Genomic DNA, 21,820 nt, shown 5'->3' with positions numbered 1-21,820 from the left:
CTGCTTTGAGCAGGGGGTTGGACTAGATGACCTCCTGAGGTCCCTTCCAACCCTGATATTCTATGATTCCTCTTGTCCACTGAAAACAAATCATAGACGTGTAGCACTGGAAGGGACCTTGAGAGGTCATCTAGTCCAGTCCTCAGTACTCAAGGAAGGACTAAGTAATAACTAGACCATTCCTGACAGTGGTTTGTCTAACCTGATCTTAAAAACCTCCAATTACAGATTCCACAAACTCCTTAGGCACTTTGATCCAGTGTTTAACTACCCTGACAGTTAGGAAGTTTTTTCCTAATGTTCAACCTAAACCGCCTTTGCTGCAATTTAAGCCCATTACTTCTTATCCTATCCTCAAAGGTTAAAGAGAACAATTCTTTACCCTCCTCGTAACAACCTCTGATGTACTTGAAAACTGTTATCATGTTCCCCCTCAGTCTTCTCTTCTCCAAACTAAACAAACACAATTTTTTCAATCTTCCCTCATAGGTCATGTTTTCTAGACCTTTCATCATTTTTGTTGCTCTTCTCTGGACTTTCTCCAATTTGTCCAAATCTTTCCTGAAATGTGGCGCCTAGAACTGGACACAATACTCCAGCTGGGGCCTTATCAGTGTGGAGTAGAGTGGAAGAATTACTTCTCATGTCTTGCTTACAACACTCCTGCTAATACCGCCCAGAAGGACGTTTGGTTTTTTTGTGGGTTTTTTTTTTTTGCAACATTGTGACACTGACTCATATTTAGCTTGTGATCCACTAGAACCCCCAGATCCCTTTCTGCAGTACTCCATCTTAGGCAGTCATTTACCATTCTGTGTGTGCGCAACTGATTGTTCCTTCTTAAGTGGAGTACTTTATATTTGTCATTGGATTTCATTCTGTTTACTTCAGATAATTTCTTCAGTTGTCCAGATCATTTTGAATTTTAATCCTATCCTCCAAAGCGCTTGCAACCCCTCCCAGCTTGGTATCATCTGCAAACCTTGTAAGTGTACTCTCCATGCCAGGGGTGGGCAAATTACGGTGTACGGGCCACATCCAGCCCACCAGGCGATTTAATCCAGCCCTCGAGCTCCTGCTGGGGAGTGGGGTCTGGGGCTTGCCCCACTCCTGCACTCCAGCTGGGGAGCGGGGTTGGGGGCTGCTCCACACACATGTGCCATGCCTCCCGGAAGCAGCAGCATGTCTCCCTTCCAGCTCCTACATGAAGGGGCAGCCCGGGGGCTCTGCATGCTGCCCCCACCCCAAGCACCGCCCCCGGAGCTCCCATTGGCTGGGAACTGCAGCCAATGGGAGCTGCAGGGGTGGCGCCTGTGGATGGTGGACATGCTGCTGTTTTTGGTTGCTGCTTGAGGTAAGCACTGCCCAGAGCCTGCACCCCTGAACCCCTCCACAACCCCCTGCCCAAGCCCTGATCCCCCTCCCACCCTCCAAACCCCTCAGTCCCAGCCTGGAGCACCCTCTTACATCCCAAACCCCTCATCCCCAGAGCCTGCACCCCCAGATGCCCTCACACACACCCATGCCCCAACCCCCTGCCTCAGCCCTGATCCCCCTCCTGCCCTCCAAACCCTTTGGTCTCAGCCTGGCGCACCCTCCGGCACCCCAAACCCCTCATCCCCAGCCCCATCCCAGAGCCCACACCTCCATCCAGAGCCCTCACCCACCCCCTGACTCAGCCCAGAGCCCCCTCCCGCACCCTAAGCTTCTCATTTCTGGCTGCACCCCCAGTCAGAGCCCTCACCCCCTCCTGGATCCCAACCCCAATTTCATGAGCATTCATGGCCTGTGTCAAGGTTCTTTCCCCACTTTGAACTCTCGGGTACAGATGTGGGGACCTGCATGAAAACCTCCTAAGCTTATTTTTACCAGCTTAGGTTAAAACTTCCCCAAGGTACAAACTATTTTACCTTTTGCCCTTGGACTTTATTCCTGCCACCACCAAGCATCTAACGAATATATAAAAGGGAAAGAGCCTGCTTGGAAACGTCTTTCCCCCCCAAATCCTCCCCAAACCCTAAACCCCCTTTCCTGGGGAAGGCTTGATAAAAATCCTCACCAATTTGCATAGGTGACCACAGACCCAAACCCTTGGATGTTGAGAACAATGAAAAAACAATCAGGTTCTTAAAAGAAGAATTTTAATAGAAGAAAAAGTAAAAGAATCACCTCTGTAAAATCAGGATGGTAAATAGCTTACAGGGTAATCAGATTCAAAACATAGAGAATCCCTCTAGGCAAAACCTTAAGTTACAAAAAGACACAAAAACAGGAATATCCGTTCCATTCAGCACAGCTTATTTTATCAGCCATTTAAACAAAACAAAATCTAATGCATATCTAGCTAGATTACTTACTAAGTTCTAAGACTCCATTCCTGTTCTGTTCCTGGCAAAAGCCTCACACAGACAGAGAGAACCTTTGTTTCTCCCCCCTCCAGCTTTGAAAGTATCTTGTCTCCTCATTGGTCATTTTGGTCAGGTGCCAGCGAGGTTATCCTAGCTTCTTAACCCTTTACAGGTGAAAGGGTTTTTCCTCTGGCCAGGAGGGATTTTAAAGGTGTTTACCCTTCCCTTTATATTCATGACAGCCTGCCATACAATTTCCACACCCAGATGTGGCCGTTGGGCCAAAAAGTTTGCCCATCCCTGCTCTATGCCATTATCTAAACCATTGATGAAGATATTGAAGAGAACTGGAGCAGGACTGATCCCTGCTGGACCCCACTTGATATGCCCTTCCAGCTTGACTGTGAACCACTGATAACTACTCTCTGGGAATGGTTTTCCAACCAGTTATTCACCCATCTTATAGTAGCTCCAACTAGGCTATATTTCCCTAGTTTGTTTATGAATAAGTCATGCAAGACAGTATCAAAAGCAGTGGTGGGCAACCTGGGGCCTGCAGTTTGCGGTTCCTGGCCAATGGGAGCTGTGGGAAGCGGTGCAGGCCACAGGGACATACTGGTTGCCGCTTCCCGCAGCTACCATCGGCCGGGAACGGCGGGCTGCTATGCAAATGTAAACAAACTGTGTGGTGGCCCACCAGCAGATCAAAAGCATTACTAAAGTCAAGATATACCCCGTCTACCACTTCTCCCCTAACCGCAAGGCTTGTTATCCTGTGAAAGAAAGCTAACGGGTTCGTTTGACATGATTTGTTGTTGACAATTCCATGTTGACTGTTACTTATCACCTGATTATCTTCTAGGTGTTTACAAGTTGATTGCTTGATTATTTGCTCCATTATCTTTCTGGCTACTGAACTTTAGCTGACTAGTCTAATTCCTCAGGCTCTCCTTATTCCTTTTTCTATAGATTGGCACAATATTTGCCATCTTCCAGGCCACTGGAATTTCTACAATTTTCCATGTTCACTATGTTAGATGTCTGATCGCTAACCTTTCCGGTGAAAACTGAAACAAAGAAGGCATTTAGCTCATCTGCCGTTTCCACATTTTCTGTTACTGTCTTTCCCCACTCATTGAGTAATGGGCTACTCTATCATTGGTATTCCTCTTGATTCAAATGTATTTGCAGAATGTTTTCCTGTTACCCTTTATGTCTCTAGTTTATTTAATCTCATTTTGTGCTTTGGCCTTTTAAATTTGTCCCTATACGCTTGTGGGTTTGTTTTTTTAATATTCATCCTTCATAATTTGATCTAGTTTCCACCTTTTGTAGGACTCCTTTCCATTTTCAGATCATTGAAGATCTCTGGTTAAGACAGTGTGGTCTCTTGCCATACTTCCTATTTTTCCTATGAAGTAAAATAGTTTGCTCTTGGGCCCTTAATAATGTCTGTCTGAAAAACTGCCAGTTCTCTCAAACTGTTTTTCGCCTTAGACTTGCTTCCCATGGGATCTTCCCTACCAACTCCCTGAGTTTGCTAAAGTCTGCCTTCTTGAAATCCATTATCTTTATTCTGCTATTTTCTCTCCTACCATTCCTTAGAATCAGGAACTCTACCATTTCATGATCATGTTCACCCAAGCTGCCTTCCACTTTCCAATTCTCAATCAGTTCCTTCCTATTTGTCAAAATTAAATCTAGAACCGTCTCTCCCCTAGGTGCTTTCTCCACCTTCTGAAATAAAAAAAATCTCCTATGCATTCCAAGAACTTGTTGGATAATCTGTGCCCTGCTGTACTATCTTCCCAACAGATGTTTGGGTAGCTGAAGTCCACTATCACCGCCAAGTCCTGTGCTTTGGATGATTTTGTTAGTTGTTTAAAACAACCTCATCTGTCTCTGGCGGAGAAAAGGAAAGATACCAGGGGGAGGGGGAATAAATTCCAAACATATTTCATTTCAGTTTGCACCACGGCTTTTTAAAAAGCCTTTTGATAGAAAAACCTGAAACATTTTCTGAGGTATTTTTGAACAAAGTAAAACCAGTTTTGTTTCCTTTAAAAATTTTCACTGAAAAGAACTGCCTTTTTTCACCAGCTCTACTATTGAACTTTAGTTCCATTCTAATATATTTCTCTCCTATACTGCCCAGACCTGAGTCTGCTCAATATTCACACTTCAAATGCAGCTTAAAATTTGTGAAATGCCCCCAGGCTTACATCTGAGCGGTGCCAACACCTTCTCTGCTTATGCTTAAAACAAGGTGATCTATTATGTACTGGGACTACAATTTAAATAATTTTTCCCAGCTATTGAGGAGCAGTAGATCTGCATGTAATACACATGCTTTGATAATGTCTTCAAAAGTGCAGTCAGAGTGTTATTGTGAAGGCATTTATTTTGCACTATTTAGAAAGCAAAAATAATCTAGGCTGAAAATAAAATAAATTTTACAGAAACTAACAATACAGCTTTGCAACAGCATAAACAAAGTAGTAGAATAGTAATGCTAGTAGGAATTTTATGTTACGTAGGAATTTTATGTTACAAAGGAAAAGCAAAGAGGTGGTTTCACTTACCAGCAGTTGCCTGTGACAGCTCACCCAGCTCTCTTTACATCCTGAGCTAACGATGGAGACTGCCATATGACCTTTTACCCTGTCGCTCCTCTCTTTAACGGTCATGTTTGCCTGATTGGTTATTTTGAATAACTTGAATAAATACAAGCCATAACAAGCAGATTCCAAATCCCCTCAGTCAGTGTTTGTGACAGGAAAGCAAAATAAGTGAGCATTCAGTGCAAGGAAACTGACTCATCAACACTCCTTTGTGCATTAACTGCCAGACATTGTATAAAGAAAAGGAGGACTTGTGGCACCTTAGAGACTAACCAATTTATTTGAGCATGAGCTTTCGTGAGCTAACAGCTCATGCTCAAATAAATTGGTTAGTCTCTAAGGTGCCACAAGTACTCCTTTTCTTTTTGCGAATACAGACTAACACGGCTGTTACTCTGAAAGCAGACATTGTATGACATTTTAAGCAAAGTATCCAATACATTAATGTGCATATTAACAAATGTTCAAATTACCCTAAACTTCATTTTAAAAAGCTTTACGGATAGAAACAGAGGTCAATGGAATGGGACAAAGGAAACAAAAGCATAGATCTGGGTAGAGGCAAAGTGTGTGAGTGTCATGTACCCTCCCCCCGATTTTACACCTTCCATTTAGCAACAGCTTCAGAGGTTTTCAAGCTGGGGTGCACTCCACTCAGGGGGCTTGGAGGAATGTTTTTTTCGGGGGGGGCAGGGGAGGAGCAGTGATGTCAGGCGGCTCAAGTCAGTTCCACATGGTGGGGCTCAGGGAGGGAGCACCAGCTCCACCCCCAACTCACCTCAGCGGGCTATCCAGCCTGTCTGGCTTGGGGGAACTTTCTGAGCTGAGCCCCACCCCACACTTGGAGTTACAGTTTTTGGCTGAGTCGGGGGTGGAGGTGGTGCTCTCTCCCCGAGCCCTGTGGCATTGCTGCTTCCCCCCCCCCCACCCACAAACATTCCTCTGTGCCCCTCTTGGGGCATGCCTCACAGTTTGAAAACCTCTGTTCTAGATTCAGAGGCAATGCCTGGGGTTGTCATGACCCCCCCCCCCCCCCCAACCTTTAAATTGTGCCCACCCCCCACTACCAACAGTTACATATTGCCTCTGGGTCTAGGGAGTGGGTCAAGCAGATAACAGAGGTTGCCTGTGCAAGGACACCAAGCAGAGACCCCTGGATGATGCCCCCTGCTCAGAGTCCCGTGCTCCCCAGTGGAATTCCGTCTGGATACAGGAACAACCAATGCAAGGAATTCAAGCAGAGAGAGCCTTGCAATGAATGAGCTTCCTCTTCCTAGCCTCTTACACAGCCAGTTTGGCCAAGGCCAGGAAGAGATTTACATGGATTGCTTGGGACATTGTGGAGTGAACAAAAGGAAAAAAATGGGGAAGGAGTGCAGCCAGAACTTCAACAAGAGGTTCTGGAGGAGCTGAAGTAGGGGCTGCAATCTGCTATGCACCAAGGCCTTTTTCCTCTACAGAGAGGACAGGCCCCAGAACCTTCCAGTCTTGCCAACCCTGTGGAATGGCTGGAATGGAAACAAAGATTTTCTTAGGCATTGTGACAGGGCTTGACTCAACACTGTAGCACCTCCTGCTGGCTGTCCTGGGGATTAGCTCTGTATGCCAGTGCAGTCTCCTCTGGTGAGGTCTTGCCACCATCACTTCTGCTTCAGGGACCCATGTTACTCCCACAACCACAGCATCCTCTTCGTTACACAGCCCACCGGCTGTGCCACACTCCATGTTCCCCCATTCTAGGGGACAGTATTGCCATCCCTCACTCCAGCCACTTCCTCAGTGGCAAGTGGGGGCAGAGGGGAACCTGGGCCCACCCACTACCCTGGTCCCAGCCACTCTAGATGGCCTCCACTTGCTGCATCCCCTCTGACTCTTCTGTAAATCTTTCTGGGCCACTTCCCCACAGTCCCAGCACTCCCCCTTGCTCTTGCCCTTATTTCAGGGCCTCAGCCTACAGATCTCTGCAGCCCGCTAGGAACTGCCATTAGCTCCCCAGGTCTCTGCCTGCACCACTGTTCAGTTGCAGGTGCTTACCGCCCTCTACCTGCAAGGCAGCCAGTCCTCATCCCTCTTCAAGCTCCAGAGAGTGACTGAAGCGACTCTGTACTGCAGCTCTTCTTATATGGGCCTGCCCAGCCTTGATTGGCTACTCCTATAAGCCCTTCTGTGATTGGCTGCCTCCCATCCAGCCTCCCTAGGGCTCTATTAACCCCTTATGAGCCAGTGTGGGTCAGATGCCTCATCACAGGCATCTACACAGCTGAGCAAACAGGTAGGAGACAGCCAAATACGTTCATCATCTATGACATGGGAAGTGAAATGCAGCATGTTTTAGCTCCTTCTCTTTCACCAACTTTGACAACGAGAAGGATTAGGATGAAGTTCTCCAGGAAGACTACTACAGCATGAGTGGTAGCAATAGTATAGTTCAAATTTCACAATAGTTCTGTTACAATCCCATTTTTTCAGTCTTCCCTTCCCAGCGCTGTTGTCCTACCCTCTGTTTTACAGAGCAACTTCCATTCAAACAATGGTAAATGAGCTGGCAGAACTGTATCTTCACATCCTGGAAACCCACTCTCTCTCACTGGCTGGTGTTACCAGCTTTGCCCGTTACTTTGGGGTATGCTAATTTATTAGGGTTACTCTTCTGGGGGGGGGGGTGTTCTGTAATTCTATCCATGTACTGCTTGTGTCACTTGTGTTCTCCTACAGAGCTCGACTTTTCCCTGCTGCAAGTCCCCTCCCAATGGAGCTATCCTGCAGGACCTACTTCACCAGGGCTGGGTTCTTCCAGCCCCAGAATCAGATGAAAACACACACACACACACACACATTGACAGAGCGCGTCTGAGAGGACCGGGTTAATCAGCACTCCCAAGCTGACCCCTTATATGTCCCTGGGCTCAGCAGGCTGGGTCAAGCAGCAGCTCCAAGCTGTCTCCCTCATACGCCACGGGCACCGTATCGGAATAGAGCACGCTGGAGCAGGCTGGATAGAGCAGCACTTCCAAGCTGCCTCCCTCCTATGTCCCAGGTTCAGCACGTCCCTATCCCCACTTTCACATTACAATTGTTCTGGTAGTAACCCACTTGATGAGCAAACCCCACAGGAGTTTTGGGTGCTGCAGGGATCTTTTAGCTTAGGAATGAGGAGCGTTGCTGCGGAGCGAATAAGGAAACCAAAAAACACCCAAGGGGAGGCGGGGGGAAGAGAGAGAGAGAGACAGAGACAGAGACAGAGAGAGAGAGAAGCAACCAGCTTAACCATGAAAGTTATTTATTGCCAGGTAATAGCCACAGGGGAGCCAAACAAACAAAACAGTTATAATATTAAATCTAACTTAAATTTGATTATAAATTTAGAAAACTATAACTGATCACACAAGTCAGGTTTAGAAAACTATAACTGATCACACAAGTCAGGGTCAGAAGGCTACACCTAGAGAGAGAGAGATGAATTCTCACCACTCCGTGAAGCTTGAATCAATCGGGGGTCCCAGGTGGTGGTGGTAGTTGAGGGTCCAGGGTGCAGGAGACAGGCAGAGCCCCCAGCACGATCAGTCAGGAGAAGATGAAGTCCCAATAGAACTGATGCAGATTTTGGATCCAGGCGTCAGAACACTTACTTGAGCGTGGGTAGGGGTTTTTGCAGAGAAACAATAATGGCTCAAGGGAGAACACTAGATTTGTTTATGTGTAAACTGATGGCTCAAGGGAGTAAACCAAAGTTGTTTTGTTCAGGCTAGACAATGGGAGCTGATCATTCCTGGCTATGGGCAGTGTTCCTTCGAGGGAGCTCACAATGCAATTAGGGAGCTTCACTATTTTGGATATCAATAAAGGATTTATTACTAGAATTGGTCTGATAACTACTGAGCTGGGTGTGTGCAGGTGTGGGTTCATTAACATCTGGAGCAGAGATCCCCCATCATGCAGTGCTTCCCTGCTTTTCTGGTCCCAGAGTTCCGTGCGGTTCTTGCCTTGGAATCTCTGTTCTCCATTCTGTATGCTAATGGAGATGCTTCCTTGTCCCATCTTTGATGCAAATAAGGCTAGAGGAGTTTCCTTAATCCTGTCATCCTTATCACAGGGGTTTAGGTGTGTCTCCCACGGCCTTTTCATTGCTTTTTGTAAGTCTTTCTTCTGATCCGTTTTGGTTCAAGCAGAGGCTGCGGGGGGTGGAGGTCTTTCGTGAGTCAGACAGGCTGGGTACTGCACCCTGGTTCCCCAGGAACACAGAGCAGATAGGTAACACTGGGTTTTGTAAAGGTTCAGTAGTTGAATAAACCAGCAAAAGATTCATATTAGATCTTCCATGGCAAAAGCCATTCCACTAGACCTGGGGTACTAAACATATGACCCCCAGGCCAGATCAGGGCATAGTGATGTATTTAGGTGACTTATATGACATATTTAGATTGTGAAGAACCTAAGTTTTCATTTACAAATAAAAGTAAGTGTCTAGTCCTCCTGGCTGCACACAGAACCTTCCAAATGTGACCTGAGCGTAAAGTGACGGCATGTCTGCCTGGGTCTGCAGATAGTCTGAAACAATGACTCAAGAGTTTACCCCTTGATCGCTTTGCAAGTCTCCCTCTTATGTCAGGGGGTAATTCCCTGGGGACAAAGGGTAATATAAAGTCCTGAATTTATATCCTGGCCCATGAACCAAAATTAAACATGGAATCCAGCCTTCTTCCTAGTGAATTTTACATTGCTGCATTAAACCCTGAATGGGCTACCGTAACAGTATTCTCGGACCATAGGAGAGTGGCTGGTCTGCATTCATTTTATGCAACTCTAAAAAATTCTAAGAACAAATAAACTTGGTATTTAGCCAAGTTTGAAGTTGAGATGGGTCGGGGGTGAGGGGCAAGAGAGAGAGACAACCTCAAACCTCTGAACCTTGTGGGTTTCAAAATCCCGATCCCTATTTTGTGGCTTGACCCCATTTCTGCTGTACACAAAATGAAATTTTCTTTGCAAAAATATATGTGCTATGGGTCTTGTCAACTTTTATCCTACCTCCCTGAATAAAACAACATGACTATAGGAAAAGAAACTGATGAAAAAGATTCTCTCATGCCTTGCAGCAGCATTCATTAACCCACAGAGGGAGCTCTTAAACAAGTTACAGATTAAATCTTGCCCCAAGTATTTTATTTCACTGCTATAGATAACTTTAGTGTGGTGACTATATTAATGGCTTTTCACTGCACTATTAACATAAGGATGTTAATATAATGTCTATTAAGCACAACCTCAAATAGGGGATGATGGAGGGCCATGCTGGCCTAGCAGAAGCAATAAATCTGTGAAATGGGAATAATGATTGCGACATCCTTTGTAAAGTTCTTTGAGATCTGATGACATAAAGGGCTAGATAAGAGCTCAGCTAGCTATTATTATTATTATTATGTATTGTTGATGTTTCTATCTAGGAACTTATCTGACCCTGGAATCTGAGTGGTTCCCAAAAATTTAAACTACAAAATAATACTCTCCTTTTCTTTTTCTCCCTTCCCAATGTGTCGGGGAAGTAGCTTGATCACTTTATGGTTTGTGTATGTGTCTGCGTGTGAGCAAGTGAATGGTGGGTGTGAAAAACTTAATCAGGGAAAGCGAAGTGGAAGAGATGAGTTTCTGTTCTGAACATGGTGAGTCCCATGGTTATTCCTTTGTCCTGTGGCAGAGAGTTCCATAGTCTAGATCCAGCTCCTATGAAGCTTCTGCCTCCCTTATTCAAGAGCTTCCCCTATTATTTGACAATATCATGTGTTCCAGTGGAACATATCTGTCATGGGAGCACAGAGGGAGATCCCTCGGGTACCTAAGGCCAATCCTAGGGCTTGGAATAACCTCCTTTTGAAAAGAGCTCTGTGTTCCGTGAGGAGCTAGTGCAGAAACTGGAGTGCTAAGTAGTCGTGCTTGAGCTCAACTGTGTCCTATGCAGATGAGTTGCTACATTTTGTACCAGTTGGAACTTTTCTGAAGAGTTTGGTCTCTTTCCTAGATATAATGATTTGCAATAATTAAGCCTGGAGATCATGAATGCATGGATCTCTGTGGCCAGGTCTGTGTCTTGTAAGCCCTGTGGCCTGAAGCTCTGAAGAGACAGGAACTCACTACTACTATCTGTTGCTGAACAGAGGAAAGAGCAGCCCAGAGCTGCTTGAGAACTTCAGGTGGACAGAGGATCCACAGGGAAGAGAGCTCTCTGCTGACATCTGTTGGTGAGCTGTGGAAAATGACTGACTAGGCCAGGCCTCATTTGCATTTCTGCTATGTGAAGGCTTAGGCAATTTTGTTCAAAATTCAGTTAAGTTTTTTTGCGGGGTGAGGGTAATAAAAAGTTGTTGTTCCTGTTGCGTAACAAAAGAGCAAGAGAACGACACCAAATGTGCCTGGGGTGACAGGTCACCCTGACCAATACTGCAGTCTGGCAAAGTTGGGTAGCAGAGCCTGGCCAAAGTCAAAGAAAGAGATTTTTATTTTTTTTGGTATGAGTGTACTCTAGCTGGTGTGAACTCTGTTCAGGGTCCTATATGCTACTGATAATTCTCTGAAGAGTTTGTGGAGAGGCAACTTTGCTGTGTAGCAGCTGCATTGTGATCTGAAGCAGTATGAAGGTGGTTTTTGGTGAAGCTGTAAAGGACAGCAACAGCATAACTGAGGAACCCCCTGATGTCTACTTAGCATTATTAGAGCTGAAATTGCCATAGCTGTATTAGATGGTGGGGGCCCGAGAGCAGACCAGCCCGTGTTTCACTTAGAGGCTGGAGATGGATGTGCCTGAACTCTGGCCTTCACTAGCTCTAGACAACAAACAGTGAGTGGGGGTGCAGTGGAAGAGAGGGGGTGGACTGGCTATTGAAGGAACATTGCCTGTTTGGGTGTTTAGACCACTCGTGGAACACTGAGTCTAAAGGCTATTACCAAAGACACTGCTGGGCTGGGGGATAGGAGTTTTACCTAATAGTCATATATAGAGATATTTGTGGTTTATTTTTTGCTGGTTTCCTCCAAGGTGTTTCTGTGTCTCCTTTTCCCCTTCTAATACAATGTTCCTTGCGTCATGCACAGACTCAGTGCTTGCAAGTGGGGAATTATTGCCTATGGAGGGTGCCAAGGGGATGTATTTAGTTTTCCCAGGTTTCAGGGAGGGGGGCTTGAGCTGCTGGTGTCTGATAATTGTGAAAGGAAATACCAACGAGATGAACCTGATCCTTGTTGCTGTCAACAAAACCTGTCAGAAGGGTGGCAGTCTGCTAGAACAGCACACAACCTTCTAGCCAGTTGCAGATAGAAATGGTGTCTTCATTTCTGTAGGTATTTGGGTGTTCAACAGCACTGAGTCCAAGAGGACCCCAAGGCTGTGGACTGCCTTAACATTCTGGGGGCACATGCTCTCAATAACGAGGATAGTTATAGAGGAAGAAAGTTCTTCAAAGCACTTCCTTCTTTCTACCAGCATGACCTCAGTCATGTCCATGTTCAGCTTTAACCTGCTGGTTTTCCTCCAGGTGCTTATTTGGCTAACTAACCATTGAGATTACTGGCAGAGGGTGCTGTTTGCAGTTGACATGAAGGAGTTGTAGACCTGGGTGTTTGCAAATTACTGGCTCTGCAACCTGTGTTGCCTTATTTGGTCCCTTGTGGCTTCAGTTAGATGCTGAATAATAAGCTGGGGGTGGACTGCACCGTGTGTAAGCAAGAGACAAGTAGGTGCTATAACAACACTGGGGAGGTCTGATGCAACTCTGAGTTCTCATGGTGCAGAGGGACCATAGTCATTGCTACCCCCTTTAAGAGGGTGCAACCGGCCCCCACAATGACAGGGAATGATTGAGTGAGATATATACAGATAATCCTGGCAAGTGACCTGCACCTACATGCTGCAGAAAAAAGATAAAAACCCTCAAGCTCACTGCCAGTCTGACCCAGGGAAAAATTCCTTCTCCACCCCACACATATGGTGATCAGTTAGAGCACACGGTCATCAACCAGCCAGCCAAATATCTAAGAAAGAGAATGCTTGGTGCCACCTCAGAGTCCTGGACTTCCCTGTCCAGTGTCCCATCTCCAGCTGTGACCATCCCCGATGCTTCAGACAAAGAAGATTTAAAAAATCCTCCCACAATACATTAGGGGGTCCCTTCCTGATCCTTGTCAATGCTGGCTCAAACCCTGAAGAATGAACTTTAGGAACAATTATATATAACCAAAGAGAGCCTCAGGATGGCTGCGCCCTGCCCCCTACCATCACATACAACCCTGTTATACAACTGCACTCAAAAATTTTTGTCCAGCTCTCTCTCCAAACTAATTAAATTGTCTTGTTCCACAACTCCTAGCGGAAGACTGTTCCAGAACTTCACCCTTCTGATGTTTAGAAACCTTCTTCTAATTTCCAGCCTGAATTTGTTCACGGCCATTTTATATCCATTTGTTCTTGTGCCAGCATTGTCCTTAAGCTTAAATAGCTCTTCACTCTCCCTTGTATTTACCCTCCTAATGAATTTATACAAAGGAATATTATCCCCCTCTGCCTTCTTGTTGCTAGACTAAACAGTCCAAGCTCTTAGAGTCTCCTCTCATAAGATATGCCCTCCATTCTCCTGATCATCCTAGTAGCTCATCTCTGCACCTGTTCCAGTTTAAATTAATTTTCCTTGGACCTGAGTGACCAGAACTGTACACAGCATTCCAAGTGAGGTCTTACCAGTGCCTTGTACAGTGGCATTAAAACTGCTGTCTCTACTGGAATGCCTCACCTCATACATCCTAGGATCACATTTGTCTTTTTCACAGCTGCATCACAGTAGTGACTCGTAGTCATCCTGTGATCAACCCACACACCCAGGTAGCTCCTCCTCTGTAATTTCTAATGTGTGTTCTACAGCCTTGCATACTTCTGAGGTTAATTTAACAGGTCTGTAATTGTCCGGATCACTTTCCTCTCCACCCCCTTCTTAAATAGAGGTACCACACTAGCTATTCTCTAGTCATATGGTACAACCCCCAAATAGATTTATTAAAAATTCTTGCTACTGAACTAGCAATGTGCCAGTTCTTTCAATATTCTGGGACAGAAGTTAGCTAGTCCCCCTGATTTTTGAGCACATTAAGCTCTTTACGTTTTTCTTCTACTTCAGATGTGGTAATTTCCACTTCTAAACATGTATTTCCATCAGCCATATTGCCTTCATGCACACGTTCCATATTATTATCCTAATTGAATACCAAGGCAAAATATTCATTTAGTTTTTGGATTATATTTAGATTATTTTTCATCTTCTTCCCAACCACACTGCATAGTGGCCCAACCTCATCCTTCCTTATCTCTTTTCATTTATAGAACTAAAACACCTCTTCAGATTTATTTTAATTTCCTTGAGAAGAGCAAATTCAGCTTGATTTTTAGCAATTCTCATTTATGCCTACATTTTCTAACCTTCACAATGTAGTTTTATTTGCTGATCACCTTTTTTCATTCTCTACAGGCTTTCTAACTTGGGATGCATATTTGATAGGTTTTGTGCAGTTGACCTGAAGAAATTTCAAACCTCCTCTATTTTTAAGTCCTTCCACTCTTCAGTCCAGCTGAATTTTTTAGCTAATTCCCTTAATTTCCCAAAGTCTGCCCTTTTGAAATCATAGATAAACAGATAATGCATGTTCCAAAAGTGGATCAAACAATTTTGGTGCCAAATTCCACCCCCAGTTTTAGTGCAGTTGTTAACGCTGGGTATAAATTGTACAGATAGAACAACTAATACTCAATTGTTTTTATACTTACATTGTAAGTTTTTCAGGGCAGGGACCCTCTCTTTGCACAAGGTCTAGCATAATGGAACCCTTATCAATGGTTGGGGATCTACATGTTACTGTAATCCAAATAATAATAATAAAGAGTTACCTGTTTTGATTTATTTAAGCACAATCTAAACCAGATGCTCAGTACTTTAGAGGAAGTATAATTTTATTTTCATTTCTAAATTGTGGACATAATATTGAAGGATGGAAAAGGACCAATTGCCTAGGAGGCTGTTGCTTTCTAGACATTTCATTCTTAGCAAATACAAGTATAAAGTGACCATTGGTCAAATTACATTGCAGTTGCACACTGATTGAATACAATGCCACTGCGTAGAACAGAGCTTTAAACACATACATACAATTCTCTTCTCATGTGCTACAACAACATGAATTACTACCATTTAGGTTTGCTAACTTTCTACTTGCATAGAACCAAACACCCTTGCTCTGCTCTGCCCCTCCTCTGAGGCCGTGCCCCCACTTTTCTGGGGCTCTGCCCCTGATCTCTCCATCCCCCCCTTCCTCTGTCAATCACTCTCCCCACCCTCACTCACTCGCTCATTTTTGCTGGGCTGTCTCAGGAGGTTGGGGTGTGGGAAGGGGTGAGGAGTGCGGGCTCTGGGGTGGGGCCAGATATGAGGAGTTTACGGTGCAGGAGGGGGCTCCAGCCTGAGGCAGTGGGTTGGAATGCGAGGAGGGATGAGGGCTCTGGCTGGGGGTGCAGACTCTGGGGTGGGACCAGAGATGAGGGGTTTGGGCTGCAGGAGGGGCTCTGGACTGGGAGGTGGAGCCGAGGGGTTCCGCTTATGGGAGGGGACTCTGGGCTGAGGCAGGAGGTTAAGGTGTGGTAGGGAGTATGGTAGGGGGTATGGGCTCTGGGCTGGGGGTAGGGGTTCTGGGGTGGGGCCATAAATGAGGGTTTCAGGGTGCGGGAGGGGGCTCCAGGCTGGGGCAGGGGGTTGGGGTATATGGGTGGGGGTGAGAGCTCCGGTTGGAGGTGCAGGCTCTGGTGTGGGGCCGAGAATGAGGGATTTGGGGTGTAGGAGGGTGCTCCAAGCTGGGACTGAGGGGTTTGGAGGGCAGGAGGGGGATCAGGGCTGGGGCAGGGGGTTGGGGTGTGGGAGGGAGTGACGGGTGCAGGCTCCGGGCAGCACTTACCTCAAGCAGCTCCTGGAAACAGCAGCATGGCCCCCCTCCAACTCTTACACAGAGGTGTTGCCAGGCGGCTCTGCATGCTGCTGCATCTGCAGGTGTCGCCCCCTCTTGGGGTGGGGGCAGCACGCGGAGCCTCTTGGCTGCTCCTACATGTAGGAGGCAGAGGGAGGACATGCAGCTGCTTCCAGGAGCCGCGCAGAGCCACGACAAGCAGAGAGCCTGCCTTAGCCCTGCAGTGCCTCCGACTGGACTCTTAATGGCTTGGTCAGTGGTGCTGACTGGAGCCACCAAGGTCCCTTTTTGACCGGGCATTCCGATCGAAATCCAGACACCTAGCAACCCTACCACCGTTGCACTACACAACTTTTCAGTGATCCAGTTCAACACACTCCTGTCACAATCACTGAACATTTACATTAAATTCTCAAACAGTAGCTAAGCTTCTAATAGTGTAGTAACAGAGAGAACTATACTTACTTCCTAAAATGGTTACCCCCCTCCCCAAAAAAAACCCATCAAAAGTGCTATATTTCTTCCTATTTGGCCCAGTTAACATGGCTATCCACCCTCAGCTGTCCAACAATTAAACCTGAATATGCTGCAAGGGTACTGGTCATTTCAAGAGACCTTAAACTATTAAACCCCAGTGTGCTGAGCAGAGCTGGTTGATCTATTTGCTACAAAGAACATTAGATAAGAATATGACTTCCATTTTGGTTAGCAAATCTATTGAGAACTGTTCCTGATGTCTGCATGCATTTAGCATTCAGCATGGGTGTGGTATGAGTGGTTGCCTAAGTTGCATGGTATTGTTGCTGTGCTCTGACTTGATGGTTTAAAGGTTTTAAATATAACTTTTGTAACAGGTTTTTGGATAAATAATCATGGGGACTAAATTTTGGGAAATTCCTGGCACTTGCAAGCGTTATCAGAAATTCCCAGCAGTCGACTAAATATTTGCAAGTGGTGGATAACAGGACCTCACAAATCACATTGAACTGAACTAGACAAAGCAATTTGCTAATCAGTGTGTTTGGTTTTTATGTCTTTCTGTTTAAGGATTTAACCAGCTTTGCACCCAGTGCACTCAGCAGACACTTCAGACTGGAGAGAATGTTTGCTTCAGAAAATATTAAGGTTAGTCAACAAATATGTTTCTTTATTTTAAAAGGAGAGAATAAAAAAATAAGAGCAAAAAAGTCCGTGTAAACACTCTGCTTGAGCTCATTTCATGCACATATACCCGTATACTATTCTGAAGAGCCGACCCATTACCACATGCGCTCTGTCTACTAGCTGCTACTTGTGCGTGGGCTGAATTTGTGGCATCTATTATGACCACAACATATTTGCCGCTGCTGCTTTGAATGGCTCTCTGCATGTTTGTCACCTTCAGGCTGCTGCCCCAGAAGTTGTATCGGTGTAGCTGAATTTACTGTTTTGTACAACTGTAATTATTTACAGAAATGTGAGGGGGTTTTAAAGGCACAAGGTACAAATTTCAGAGACTCTATTCAAAATGATAAGACCAGAATGAGAGGAATTGAGGGAGAAGTGGAAGTCCCATTTCCATTCTCTCATTTGCTCACTGAAAGCAGCCCTATTTCACTGGCCTAGTCCCTTGCTGGGAAAGAAGGCTCAATCAAGTGTCAGTTTATAGTATGAGGCAGTGTACGCCCCAGAATGAAATTGTGATTATTTTCATGAAGTTTCACAGATTGTTGGGTGTATTTTCCACAAAGCCCTACGGGATGTCCATCTAGCTGGCCTCGGCATGGGATGAGACGGGAAAATGTGACAGAACATGAGTTCTGAAACTCTTAATTATGATAGCTCAGAGTTAATCCCTTTGTTATCTTCAGTACTATTTATTGCATAGCAATATTACAGATGTAATATGTTCTGAGGGAGAGAATATCCATTCTCCTCCCTTCACACGCCTCTTCATCAGAGCCTTGTCTACAGTACATTACTTGTAATGCCCAGTAAGTGCAGCCCCACCACTGGTACCAACGGTGGATGCTACAGCATCAACGATATGCAGGCATTTTTACTACCTTCCCTGAGCAGATCTAGATGACGCAACTGGAAAAAATGCATGTGCCATCTCCAAACCACCCACCTCTGCCATTTCCACCACCAGTCAGTCTGCATCTGTTGGGAATAATTATGGGTAAGACAAAAACTCAAATGCAGACACAACCTAGATGTGAACTAGTGGAGGGATAAAACCCATTCTTCAACCAATACTAAATGTAGGTTTATATTTGGCTTCACTATGCCTGGTGGGATATTTGGAGGTTTAAGGTTATGTTCTGCTCTCAGTACTCTGGAGGAATGCCATGGAAGTCACTGGAATTACTCCAGAGTATGTAAGAGCAGAACCGGACCTGAATCTGTTACTGCAATAATAATGTAGGTTTGTGTGGGGGATAATAGAATACGTCTTTGTAGGCCCCAGTGCAATGTAATACAAATGCATTGTGTAAAAGAACAGGCTTTGTCACATAGCTATGTTCACTGGCCACAGTAGTGACTAAGATTGGGTTAGGTGTTAAGAGGGCTTTCTCTTTAAAACACCTGGTGGTCACAGCTCTGTGAAAACACAAGAAGAGAAAGCCCCACCTTTTCTCAGTCTCAAGACCAGTGAAGCAGGAAACTGGAGTCACTTTAGCTAAAGCAGCGTTATCATTGTGGTTAGCATGAGCTCTTGAAGGGCCGTGTGTCTGACTGAGGGGGCAAACATGTTGTCTACAGGGGGTTGTCTCGTATATACAGAATTCCACAGGAAATATTTATTGTCTTTAATATTCAGTACACTGAATTATATTTAAATTGTTGTGTTGCCTATGTCCCTTTCTGGTGATATGGAGTTTCCTCTTGGAACAACAAGAAGTCTCTGTGCATGGGTTGATGTTGCACCATTTCGTTCACCCCATGCAACTACGAGTTTTTGCTTGAGTCTCGTAGTAACTGGGCCAAATTCCACTGTCAGTTAGAACTTGTAAGCTTGTTGAAGCCTATAGGGTAGCACTCCTTAACTGATAGCAGAATTTACTCCTCTAATTGACCCCTGTCAGTTCTATTTAAAAATGATGTCTCCTTCTCTTTTGAATCAGTTTTGTGTCATCTGATGTGACCAGTTATAGATACCAATGGCCAAGGAAAATTACAAACAGGGTTTCAGCTCCATGGGGATGAGGATATGCCTTGACTGTTAGTTAGATGGGTGGATGGATGGACGGACAGAATATTAATTTATCCCCTACCAAATGTACTCTCATATTTATATATTCTTAATGTATTTATTGGAAGCAGGACTGGTAGAAATTCTTAGAAACCTGGGGTTTGACTGTTTTTTATAGTGCCTTCTCAATATTTATTTGGGCCCAGAGAGACACTGAAGTTAACACCTCACTAACACTGGGAAGTTTACCGGACTTCATGATAGGGTTATTTGAAAAATTTCTATTAAATGTTTTTTGGACAGTTTTGGAACAATTCAATTTTTCACCAAAAATGTCTGCTTTTCTCAGAAAAAAAAGGTTGTTAGAAACATGAAAATGGAAAATATTTTGATTTTCAGTTGAATTGGTTGGGAAGTGAACAATAGTCAGTATCTTTTTGTGTGGAATTAAGAGTAAAATTGAAGGGATTTTTTCATCATGGTTATGGAGAAGGACACTTGAGTAACAGACCCTGAAAATTCCGCGCCTAGTTATGAACAATGTTTTGGCTTTTGGTGAAGTGTGACACATCTCAAGTAACTCGGAGGGGAGATACCCAAGAACAACTTGCGAGAGAGTAAATTTCTTTTGAACTGGTGTTACTGAAAGAAAACAAAATGATAGCATTGATATCTTTTTTCAAAATGGTTGGATGGATTATTGGCATTAGGCAAAGTACATTCATTCAACTTTTGTGATGATTTGACTCTTTGTCAGTAAGTCATCAGCTATGGCACATGACTGATATTAACTACTGGTGTTTCTCCTAGGAACAGAATTCTTGAAGGAGCTATACTGGCTAATATACCAGAATACAGAAGGACTCACATAGGTACTGTAAAGGATGTGTTCTGAGATGTGGGTCTAAATACTGTTGTGCTCTATCCTTCCACACATGTGAAGATCTGGGTATTTAATTTTTTGTGGCTGCTAATTCTATTTGTGTAAAACTGAGGAATTGCTAGAGATACGGACTCCAATATGTTAGATAGGTTTAGTATAACATCGACTAATTTTAGGTTAGGTAATCCTTGTGCTGAAAGTAGCATGGAGGTGTCTCTGCTAAACCATGAGAGATTTGTAAATATGTATTAGGCCCAGAAAATTAAGACCTAAATGAAAGTATTTTCCCATCTGTATAAGCATACGTCCATTAAACACTATTTAGGTACATTTTCCCCGCTTCCTTCCTTTCCCCCCCACCCTCACTTTCTCCCAAGTTTTCTGATTAATTACTGGTCTTATGTAGTCTTTCTCCTGAATTAAGTTTGAGGATCCAGCTATTTTTTTCTTTAAGTACTTTCTCTAATTATTTTGAAATCTATGAAGTGATACATTCTAGAATGGGACCCGAGCTAAAACCTATTTTAGGCCATGATTCCAGAATACTTAGGTTCCAGTCCTGCAAAACTTGCTCACATGCTGCTTAACTTTGAGCACTGTAAATAAATCTGTTGAAGTGTTGGGATTATTTACAGTGGGTAAAGTTAATCACATGAGCAACTTTTGCAGAATTGGAACTTTAATCATGTACTTAGATCCCATTAACTTCTTTTGAAGGTAAGCACAGTGCTTACAGTTAACCATGTGCTTAAATACTTTCCTGATACTAAGGATGCTTTCCTAAATCAGAGTCTTCAAATGTAACTTACTGGTATTTTTTAATAATTTGCATTGTGAGGCAAGGTAGGAATTTTAAATCATAGTTGCTGCTGTGTTAGGAATTTTTAAATATCTGAGCTAAGAGAAAATGGTGTTTATGGGATTTTGTGCTTCTTTTTATAGGAGGTCTGATTTTTTTTTCCTGCTTGTTTTTGTATATTAGAAGGCCTGGTCTTATCTGCTTTGTTTTTCCTCCAAGAATCTGTGAAAACTGGAAATAGAATTATGACATCAAGGCTACCAAAGAAGTGTAACCAGGTTGAGTGGGAAAGTGATTTTTATTCAAGACTGTTTAAAACTTTGTTTTACTGTTGCATCTATTAAATACAAATGCCCTGCCACAGATTAAAACAGAGTCTCTTTGTTAGAGAACACTGCCTCTTCAGATAAAGTTTGAAAAGCGTTATGGTTGATCTCCTCTGTGGGTATGTCTACACTACGAAATTAGGTCGAATTTATAGAAGTCGGTTTTGTAGAAAGCGTTTTTATACAGTTGATTGTGTGTGTCCCCACACAAATGCTCTAAGTGCATGTAGTCTGCAGAGTGTGTCCACAGTACCGAGGCAACCGTCGACTTCCGGAGCGTTGCACTGTGGGTGGCTATTCCACAGTTCCTGCAGTCTCCGCTGCCCATTTGAATTCTGGGTAGAAATCCCAGTGCCTGATGGGCCTAAAACATTGTTGCGGGTGGTTCTGGGTACATATCGTCAGGCCCCCGTTCCCTCCCTCCCTCCGTGAAAGCAAGGGCAGACAATCATTTTGCGCCTTTTTTCCTGAGTTACCTGTGCAGACACCATACCACAGTAAGCATGGAGCCCGCTCAGGTAACCGTCACTGTACGTCTCCTGGGTGCTGGCAGACGTGGTACTGCATTGCTACACAGCAGCAGCAACCCATTGCCTTGTGGCAGCAGATGATGCAATAGGCCTGAAAACCATTGTCATCATGTCCGAGGTGCTCCTGGCCGCCTTGGTAAGGTCGGTCA

General features: G+C 44.5%; 1 protein-coding gene and 1 long non-coding RNA gene across 4 annotated transcripts in view; one reads left to right on the top strand and one right to left on the bottom strand.

Moving 5' to 3' along the window:
* The window catches only part of LOC114020396, a 43,001-nt gene extending 37,978 nt beyond the window's left edge, over positions 1–5,023 (bottom strand). For 2 of the 3 annotated variants that reach the window (XM_043522115.1, XM_043522114.1), the window contains exon 1: positions 4,931–5,023. The gene's annotated coding sequence lies outside the window, so the exon portion shown is untranslated. The remainder of the gene's footprint in view (positions 1–4,930) is intronic. The other variant, XM_037908951.2, reaches the window with a different exon arrangement.
* Positions 5,024–11,185: 6,162 nt separating this feature from the next.
* Positions 11,186–20,035, top strand: LOC122461622. The gene is made up of 3 exons (XR_006283634.1): positions 11,186–11,601; positions 17,006–17,083; positions 19,944–20,035. It is a non-coding gene; the product is annotated as an uncharacterized LOC122461622 (long non-coding RNA).
* Positions 20,036–21,820: the final 1,785 nt, after the last annotated feature.

This window comes from Chelonia mydas, chromosome 9, assembly GCF_015237465.2.
Source record: "Chelonia mydas isolate rCheMyd1 chromosome 9, rCheMyd1.pri.v2, whole genome shotgun sequence".
In the NCBI taxonomy this organism is placed as follows: Eukaryota; Metazoa; Chordata; order Testudines; family Cheloniidae; genus Chelonia; species Chelonia mydas.
The sequence above is the reverse complement of the archived record's forward strand: the minus strand, read 5'-3'. Positions and strand labels throughout refer to the sequence as shown.